This window comes from Corapipo altera, unplaced genomic scaffold (genome assembly GCF_003945725.1).
Source record: "Corapipo altera isolate COAL_440 unplaced genomic scaffold, ASM394572v1 23, whole genome shotgun sequence".
Classification (NCBI taxonomy): Eukaryota; Metazoa; Chordata; class Aves; order Passeriformes; family Pipridae; genus Corapipo; species Corapipo altera.
Genome location: NW_020884878.1, coordinates 9,218,282 through 9,228,328, shown reverse-complemented (window position 1 = coordinate 9,228,328; position 10,047 = coordinate 9,218,282). Strand labels below are relative to the sequence as shown.

At 39.3% G+C, this 10,047-nt stretch overlaps 1 long non-coding RNA gene across 1 annotated transcript in view; it reads right to left on the bottom strand.

Moving 5' to 3' along the window:
* The window catches only part of LOC113944827, a 13,677-nt gene extending 3,670 nt beyond the window's left edge, over positions 1–10,007 (bottom strand). The window contains exons 1-2 of the long non-coding RNA XR_003526836.1: positions 9,919–10,007; positions 8,159–8,289 (exon numbers count right to left, since the gene is read on the bottom strand). This is a non-coding gene — a long non-coding RNA (uncharacterized LOC113944827). The remainder of the gene's footprint in view (positions 1–8,158; positions 8,290–9,918) is intronic.
* Between the last annotated feature and the right edge of the window lie 40 nt (positions 10,008–10,047).

The window sequence follows — 10,047 nt, the reverse complement described above, 5'->3', positions numbered from 1 at the left end:
CCACAAAGCTAGGATCACTCACATTTTTGTCCTCTTCTGTACATTTTTCACAAACACTTTCTCACCAATATTTTGTTTAAAAACATTGCTTGAAAATTAATATAGTGTGATATGTCTAGATGTGCACGCATGGAAATCTTCGGCTCAAGCAAGTCAAAGTGCATAGATCTTTGTGTGGCCATTTTGGGAGTTCTTTGTGGTGGAGGACATTATCCAACTGAGGGTAGGAATAACAGCATATGGCCTAGGTGGCCAAGCACACAGTGTGGCAGCACAGCTTCCAAGCCAGGAATGATTTGCCAGTACCTTGGTTCAGGCTTTTTGTGAAATACAACCAGCATATAATCAAATCAGCAATTGTAATAACTAGTTTGCAAGCAAGTCAAGAGCTAAAATATGTACGTACAAATTAATCATTATATCATTTTAAATTTCAATCAAAACACAACTTTGAGTTTGTCAATCTGTATATGACAAAGGAGGTAAAATAATCAAATAAATTAACTGAGAATGTGTAACTTTTCATTTCCTCTTAATCCCTACAAGGTCTGTATTTGTTCCTTGTTTGCAGCCTTTTAACAATATTATTTAAATAGCATCTGCTAGATTCTACTTGCAATTACTCTCCATTTTAATCAATTTAGAGTTAACTTTTTTTGCTAAACTCACTTTTATCAACAAAGCTCTCTGCTTGTTCCCTTCTCCTTTTTCTGTTGTTTATTTTTGAAATATTCAGATTACAAGTGTTTGCACTTGTGTTTGAAATAGCCTCTTGTTTGATGAAGCCAGATTTTGCTGCCAACAGGACACCTTTGTGTGCCAGTGTAAAGCTGAGAAAGAATTGTTATTGGGATTTGCTCTGAGGCTGCTTGGTAACTTCTGCCTCCAGAGCTGGGAAGTGGGGAAGGCAGCAAGTGGGTGAGCTTTAGCAAGAGCTGCCTGGTAATAAGCATGAGGTGATACACACCCTTTTCTTCCTGTCTCTGGTCCTCTAAAATGCTGCTTATGCAAGGTAATAACAAACCAGTTAATTTGGTTCGGTGGGCAAAGGGACGTCTAATTCCGTGTAGATTTCAGCAGCTCAATGTGCTGAATACTGTCACAGCTGACTTGAATTCTGAGATTGTTATTTTAACCCTTTACTCATTTCTGTACTTGGATTTTACATATCAGAAGTTAATCTAAGGGAAATGGTTGCATCTTGTCTAGAAATTTGCACGTGTGTATATATATATATATATATATATGTATGTATGATCCATACATGTATTTGTGAAAAAAAAAAAAAAAAAGACTGTGTAGGACATGTGGAACAACTTTTTTCAGAAGATCTGTTTAACAGATTCCAATCCTTTCACATTAAAAAGAACAAAACAATGGATTTGGATATCTAGAAAAATTATTTATATTGAAAAAATATTTCGAGGATAACTCTTTCTAGCTTGTCCTGGTAATTATTTTTTTAATTTGAAAAATATATCTACATAGATATCTAAGTTAGAACATTATTAAAATGAGAACCCAAAATTTAGGAATCAAATGAGATCCTTTATACCCACATGCAGCAATAGTTCAGGCATACAGCAAGATTGCATGGTTATAAACACTTCAGAGATACATATGTGCACACACCTACCTGTTCATTAGAAATATTCCATTTGCATTTCATGTAATTTTATTGTCTTCTGAAATGTTTATATTTCTATGTTAGAAAAATACAAACAGAATGGCATATAGCACTCTTATAAAAATATTTAAATATGCCAATGGACCTATCCTGGGTCTTTACTTTGCAGCTTCTCTAACTGGTAAATTAACAGGGATTTTTTCAGGATGCACTTGTAGGATTCGAACACATTTCTCTACTGGAAAAGTTATTTCATGGAAATAAAAATCTGAAGATAGCTGCACCTTTTTATCCAGTGCTGGGTTTTAAAGAACTTAATAGCCTCTCAGTATTTTTAATGCCTATGATATTACACAGCTAACAAATAATTTCAGAATTCAGTTACCACAATTAGGAATTTGAAGCAGGTGGCACAATAATGGGGCTTTTTCATTTCATTTATTAGAAGGGGGAGGAAAAAGCCCAGCAACGCAGAGCTTCATTTATTTTCATCAGCTCCACAGTAAGAGCATGGCAATTTGCAACACCAGAATCATTTCAAGTACAGCTTTGCATACATCATTCATTTCTTTAGTTTTAAAAGCTTCTTATCGTTCAACCAAAATTTGAAAAGATAATTTCCTGTTTAAAGTCCAATCTGGTCTGAGCATCCTGGCTGCTTTTTAACACTGTGTTGGCTTTCTTGGTAAGCAGATGGAGTGTCGGTGTTACTGCTGCGTGACCCCCAGGTGAGTGTGACTTTGCCTGTGTGTGCCTGTGCGTAACACATCCGCAAGCAAGAGCTTTGCATGAGATCCAATTTCCAGCTCGAAAGTTTGCCTCACCTTCCCGTTCGCTAGGAAGACGAGTTTAATTTAATTTCGCTTCAGTCCCAAGCCTGACAGCAGAAGCAGCACGCTCCCAGCAGGAGGATGAAGCGTTTGCAGCGCTGCAGCCGCGGGTTCCAGCCCGGCCGGCCCCCGCAGGCCGGGGCAGGCGCTGTGCCGGCTCGGTGCCGCTGCTCCAGCTGCCCGCAGCCCGGCTGCTCGGAGGGCAGCAGCTCGGCAAGGCTGCCGGCAGGGCCGAGACGTGCACCACCCCTCTTCACACCGCTTTTGACGTGCTCTTGCTGTTGTGCGTGTGAACGTGAGCGGTTTGCGCCTCGCGGAGAACCCCGCTGCCTCTCCAGGCAACGCCGGTGCCAGCGGCTCTGGATAAGCTGCCGGCCCAGGAGTCACTTCGTGACTTTTGCGCTAACATGATGTGTTCCTACTGCTTTGAGAACGACAAAGCTCTGTTGTACTTGTGCCAAAATAAAGGCATTTTGCACTGTGTGAACCTGCCTCTTGTTTCTGCACATATAGTAAGGGGTCTGGGCAATAATAAGGAAGACATCAGTGAAATGTGTAATAGTCTGGGGCCAGGCAGCAGGTTTTACTGTGCATTAGCAGGGTGCTCAGGTTTAAGTAAAACAGAAGCCTTAAACTCGTCCATGGTGTTGCCAGCAGTAGGCTTTGCACCCTCGGAGAATGTCACAATTTAGAGATTGATTCAACACTTCAACCACAAGTGGTATTGCAGAGTGTGAATGAGCTATCACTGACCTCTGTCCACTTGGGAACCTGCAGCCCCTTCTATCCACTGGAAACTCCTGTCAGAAACTTTCCTCTGATTCACAACTCTGTCAGAAACTTTGTTTGGAAGCATTCTTTTTCAAGATTTTGAAGCCCCCCTGCACTGTACCGTGGGGCCTGTGAAGCTGAACCAGCTTGTGTTTGCTACTGGGCTAAGTGCCCAAGCAAAGATAACCCCTTACCATGGCAGAGAGAATCTGTTACACACGATACTGTATTAAGCAATTAACAGGGTTGTGAGTCTGAGCCTAGTGCCTATCCTCTGCAGTTTAATAATTTCTGTGTTTGCAAGGTTTCTAGCAAATAAGACAACCATGTTCCTCGCCTTAGCACACCAACAGTGTCTGTGGGGAAGGCAAGACGCAGCGTGCACTGTTGATCTGATCAGGAAGAGAGTCATATTGGGCACTACTAATCAGAGGAGGTGCAGCTTCTCAGTTGACTGCTTCTGTTCTGATTGCACAGTCAGCTGCCTGCAGACAGAATGCCTTCCCGGTAAGGCCTTGTCCAAACATGTACGATTGCACAAAAATTTTGCAATTCTTTGTATGAATGTGTACTTTACAGTCAGAATTACTGAAAAGATTCTCCTTTTGCCCAGAACTTACTGCTTTCAAATCAGGTAGGGAATATCGGTGATAATTTAAAATTAAGTAAAAAGCATATGATTCTTAGCCCTTAGAAACTCTCTTGTGCAGAGGCACAGGAGGGCTACTCGTCTGCACAGTTGTAGCCTTCAGGGTTGTTTGCACCAGCAGCCTCAACACAGCTCCACCAGCCCTTGCAGTAGGAGGGTGCCTTGGCCTCAGTCTCAGACTCTGCAGCCCCAGGGAGCAGTTGCCCGCCCTTGGATCTCCTCCATAAAGTCACACCTCCCGCTCCTGGCACTGCTATCTGCTCTTTGACATGAGCTCAATAACCTCGTGCAAAACTGTCCTTTCCCATGCTGGAGGGAACATGAACTCCCTGATGTTTCACTTTAGATTGAGACAGCCCACAGTGAACATTACCGCAGGACACTGTGTACTACTTCAGTGCAGTTCATTGCAATACTATGAGTAATGGTAGGATTACACTGAAATGTGAACTATGAAACTTGGAGACTGGACCAGTCCATTTACGTTAAGGTATTTCTGAATACCTTATATGCTGAATAGTCTGAACAAAGAGAATTAATATGAAGAGAGCAAACCACACCACTCTTTCTTTGTAAACTGACTCACTGTTTACAGCCTACACAAAGAGGTAGGTAGGGAGCCTCAGGTAGGGACAGATGCTGTAGAGGATGAAGGAAGATTGTCCAGTGAGTAGAGCACTGTTGCAAAAGGACTGGACAGTACAGACTTGAGCCCCAATCTGAAGGAATCAAAGAAGGATCCTGGGCCTTTCACTCCTCGTGTACAAATGGAGATGATTTTATCAGTTATCTAACAAAACGATTTCTGACTATAATTGAAATAGGGAGATAGGTGTCTAAGATAGATGAATGGACAGATGGTTTACAGTCTCATCCTGCCCACCTGCTGCAGAAGACAGCTAAGCCTACTACAACTGTGCTAAATTATTTGTGAAGCATAGAAACTGCTGGTCCAATAAGCCCCTGATGAAAAATGCAATGATAGCAGTAATGAAGGCAGCTCACACATTTGCACAACAGTTCAAATTTTCAAGTAGCTAACGATTACTTCAAAAAGATGTAGCTATGTTTTTTTTTTTGGGGCAGAAGAAAACTTCTTCTGTTATTATTCTCTCCCCTCAAAGTTTCAGAAGAAGAATGTTGCTACAGCCTTAAATTTATCACTAAAAGCTGATGCATGTTGATGCCATGCAAAGAGGCTGGTCTTATCCAGGCATTCAGAAATTGATATGTAATTAAATTTTGAAATGAAATGCTAAGACCGGTGGGTGACAGACTGGCTGTAGGCGTGTCCCCTGAGGTGCTCCCTATTTCATTTGTTAATGATCTTTCTTCATTGCCCACTCTAAGCCAAGCTCTACCCACAACTGCTATTGCACCATTATTCAGCATTTAATTTCTCACAATCTTAAAAATAATAAAAATAATAAAAAATTCACACTATACTTACTTATTTGCCCATTTAAGCCCTCAATGGTTGAGTGTCTGCTTCGGTGTATAGACACTTATCTCTTTCTATTTTAGATGCTGAAGTATTGTTTTGCAGTCACAAGACTCTGGCATTGACAAAAGTGAGGTGATTTGGAGTAAATTAATGAACTCAAATTGTTACAATAAAAATTTGCAGGTGACCAAAGACTGAGATCTGATTTTAATGACTCTACACAGAAAAGCATAGATGTGTAAAGAAGTGAATTAGGGGCAGATGTGTAGCCTAAACACTGAATTAGAAACTTTTACTTTTTGGAATTTTTCATTGTTTTCTTTCTTTTTTTCCTGTTCCTCTTTCCTATTAAATCAATGCCAAGAGACTACTTCTGTCTAACCTGAAATTATTAGAAATGCTCATCGTCTTTAGCTCTTTGCATTTATCACTGAATAGATATTTTTTGTTGCTTTGTTTGTTTGTTTGTCTGGGGTTATTTTGGTTGGGTTTTTTTGTTTTGGTTTTTCTTGGTTTTTTTTGTAGACACTACTATATCTCTCATATAAGGAAAGGCACGGGAGAAATGCATTAACATGTATATGTAGCAGTCTTTTCAGCCTGTGCCACTGGATGGCTCAATGTGTCACAAAAGAAATCTCAGTTAGAAGTATAAGTTAAATTCAGTTATTCAGTTTGTGAAGAAACTATTTCCCAAGGAGGATCTGAACATATTTTGCTAAAGATATGAAGATCGGAGCATCCATGATGGTCATGTTATTAAGAACTGTGAAGTTTCCTCTGCCTACAATTCTGTAATACCACTTTCAAAGCCTCCTGTAAAAGATGGATACAAATTAGTCTCCATGGAGAGCAGAAGTGGCTTTGGGCAACTAAGTTTGCTCTTTGGTACTAAGGAATCAGGAACAGTATGTAAACACTAATTTGGTCATAACTTGATAGCTCAAAATTTGCCTGCTCATGGACTTGTTAAAAAACATGTTGTGGCTGCTCCTTATCCCTGCCTCAAACAGATTGGGACCAAATTAGGTGTATGCTGGAGCACATGCCTCTGTGTGAAATTAAACCAGAAAGTAGACAGATGCTTCAGAATAGTTCCCTGCTTAGATAAACTCTAACCCTTTGCTGCTATTGAGTCTGCAACAATTCCAAAACTGATAGGGCTGTTTTTTGTTGCTTGTACCTTGTTTTCTGTAGGAACTGTACTAAAACAACCAAACTATTTGCACTTGCTTACATAAGTTGGCAACCATTGGTTTCCTACCAGTCTTCATACAGGTCAATAGTTCAAATCCACCCTATGGTTAAAAAGTAAAGCTATCCATGCTTCAGATCCCTGAGCTGTCCAGTCCTATGTGTTTTGGTTAGTAATGATGGCAGTAAAAACAAACCAAACTTCACCCTTTCTTGTCCTCTCCCATGGATCTTGAAAAACACGATGCTGCTTGTTAATAATGCAACCCTTTATTTAAGATGTAGTTCTGTGTAGCAGCCTGAAATTTGAACTACACATTGAATGACAATATATCAATTTGTCTGCATTATAAATATACTTTTGGAGTTGCTCTGTTTTATGTGATAACTGTGTTGGATTCTGAGTGATAAAGGTTATAAAACAGATACAACAGTCTATATTCTGCCACAGAGGTGGTATAGTTCAGCCTGACTGACTCACTGCTCTGAAGAGAGACAGTACTGAAATTTTATGCGGGGTATTGCAAGTCAAGCCTGAAGTGCATTGGCAGAGCTGCATGGTAGTAGGCAAAAAGCTGCTCCTCAATACATCCCTAATTTTACTTGTACAATTCTCATTTTTCCAGATACTCCTCTTTATCATACAAACATTCTAAACTACATATTGGCTGCAAGTGACCCAGGATCATTTCATGCAGTGAAAACGGAACAAGTAAAATTCTGAACCATTGTAAATGGTCAGCTTGGTATGTGCCAAGTGTAGCATGCTAAACAAACTTGGCTGGGAACTTGAAGTTGGCAAGTACCTTCTACCTGCTGCCTTGTCTGCTCCAGTTTCCCTCTTTCCTCAGCTGAAAATGCTGACTAACAGAGATCTTTGCAACAGATATGTCTTCTTTTTCCTCCTTCTCCTGCCCCTGCTTGTCGTTTTCTTTTCTAATCATTGCTGATTTGAAAAGGTTTTCCAGTTGGCTAGGTCTTCTCTATAGTAATTCCAGTTTGGTTCTCCTTGCCCTTTTCTGTCTGGACTCTCTGCCCTCTTTCTGCTTTACCTGTTTCCCAACAACTTTTGTGGCCAGAACACCAGGTGCATTTCTTTTCTCCTTGCCACCAGACCAAACCCCTCAGCTGCCCACTCCAACCTGCTGTCATCTCTGTCACTCATCTGTTAAATCCCCAGGCTTCTTTTATTCCTGGGCAAATGTCCCTTCTGGTTCTTTCTTGGAACTGAAAGAATTCTTTCTTTCTTCTATGGGTTTTCTGAATGTTTCTGTGTGTATATTTCTTGTGATGGTTTTGATTTTTTTTGATGTTATTTCCTTTATTAGTACACAGCAGGAAGAAGGCCTATTATAATGTCCTGATTATTTTGTTTATTAGTATCCTGAAAGATTTTACAGTTTATTATCGATGTGACATATAAATTCACAATGAATTAAAGGTGAATAAAACACTCTTAGACCACACCTTTAATGATTCATATTCAATCCAGGCTTATGTTGCTGTGGCAAAAATGAGCACATAAGAGCAGACAAGTTCACTTGTATTATGCTATGTTGTTAATTTGAAAAAAATCCCTTAATCTAAAAATGGTGTTTCATAAGGATCTTTTTAGGTGCTTTTTAATAATCTGCATCCCTTACCTTATGCTTGCCTTTCCATTGGGGGGGGGGAAATAAACAAACAGGCTTGAGACTGTGAGTTAAATATGTCTTTCCATGAAGAAAGTGTCCTTTCTCTCTTTTATGCTTTCCATCTTTTGAGGATTTGGCAACTGAAGATTATTATACATAATAAATTAGAAACTTGATAAGTAATAAAACTTCAAATACTTCTACCCACTCTATTATACCTGTTAGGTAAATTAATTGTTCACAACTTCAGGCTTTTTTGAAACACCAGCTACAAATGTTTTTCAAGATATCTCTGGGAAGGCACACACCTACGTGTACATACCTCTTCCTTCCATCCACATTTATGATTCTAGGATGACATAATAGATTTAATATTTCCAATGTATGGTCTGGAATTCCAGAGATGTGACAAACAACACTTTCAGGAAAAGGTTTTCTTATCTGACCAATTGTGCACAAAAGTGACAAACTTCCATGCACAGGATTTCCCCTTCTGATTCTTTTTATAAGAGAAAATTTTTTTTAACCTCATTCTGAGCATTCCGAAACACTACCTTTTCTTCTTTCATAAGACACATAAATTGGTCAATAATTACATTTTGAGCTCAGTTTAAACCACAACACAAAGATATCAGTGTCGAAGTGGCAGAAAACATATTTTTAGCTGGTTTTATAAAACCAGCCTTTTTTTTTTTTTAAATTTATAGAGTAGTTATGCTTGTTTTTTGATGCCTGGGGAGTGTCTGCTGGTTCTCTGTGCCGAGTACCATACCATGAGGTCCTGATTAAGAGTTAGAAGCAATGTAGCATCTATGTTGAATAGGCACTCCATGATAGCTGACTACAGAGAAGGAACTTTTCACCCCCAAACAAATGCTTGAATAACACTCTATACAAGCAGTAGAGAGAGATAGAATGTGCACTTTGGGCTAGTGCAGCTCTCTTTGCATTTAGGGTCAAGCAAATGGGATGGATGATTTCATGCCTGAGCCAGGCAGAACTGTCCCTCTGCTCAGAAGGCTGTCTCATGCACAAACAATACAGAGCCAAGTAAAGTACAAACACTTATCAAAAATTTTCAACTTTAAAGAAATAACCTAATAAAAAGGGTAATACACCTGATCAGACAATCTAAGCCTTTTAAAAGTTGTTGTACCCTCTCAAGTTTTCTGAACTAGAAATGCAGGCAAAGCAGGGTCTATTTTGGGGCCCTGGAGATAAATTATGTATTAAAATTATGCTCTTATTTTAAGGATCATTCTCAAAAGACTCTTTGAAAATGAAGGAAAAGCAAAGTTTACTTTGGTCAAGGAGACGGGACACAATTCTAAGAAATATTCAAGAATAAGTTATATAAAATTCATGAAACTGGAAGAAGTACTCTTTTACCCATCAGTTTTGGTCCAGCTCAGTTACTTTCATCAGAGAGATGGAATGCTTTATACTTATAGCCTTTCTAGCAGTCAATATAGTATTGACTGTATTGCAGCCAATGTAGCCAGTGTGGTGATGAGATACTCTAGTTTTCACAAGCTTTCATTAGGTTTGCTGTGAAATGCCATGTTCTCATATTAGTCATCCTCTCTGCTTTATATCTCAGAAGATGCATTTCAAACTGTTTTTAAAGCACATTATTATTCAGCTGTTCACCAAAATAGACCAATATACATTATAATATGTTTACGAGGTGGCAGCCCTACAATTCAACAATTGAAAACTTACATTTCATCTGACATAGCTACAAAATTGTTTCAAATGGCTGTGCTTACTTTTTGGAGCAAATAGTCGATGTCTGCAATTTAATTATTAGCAAGTAAAAGAACACCGATAGAAATATTGCAGTCAGTATGTTGATATTCCAGGGAGAATGAAAAATGTTTAGTGGACAGTTTAGAATA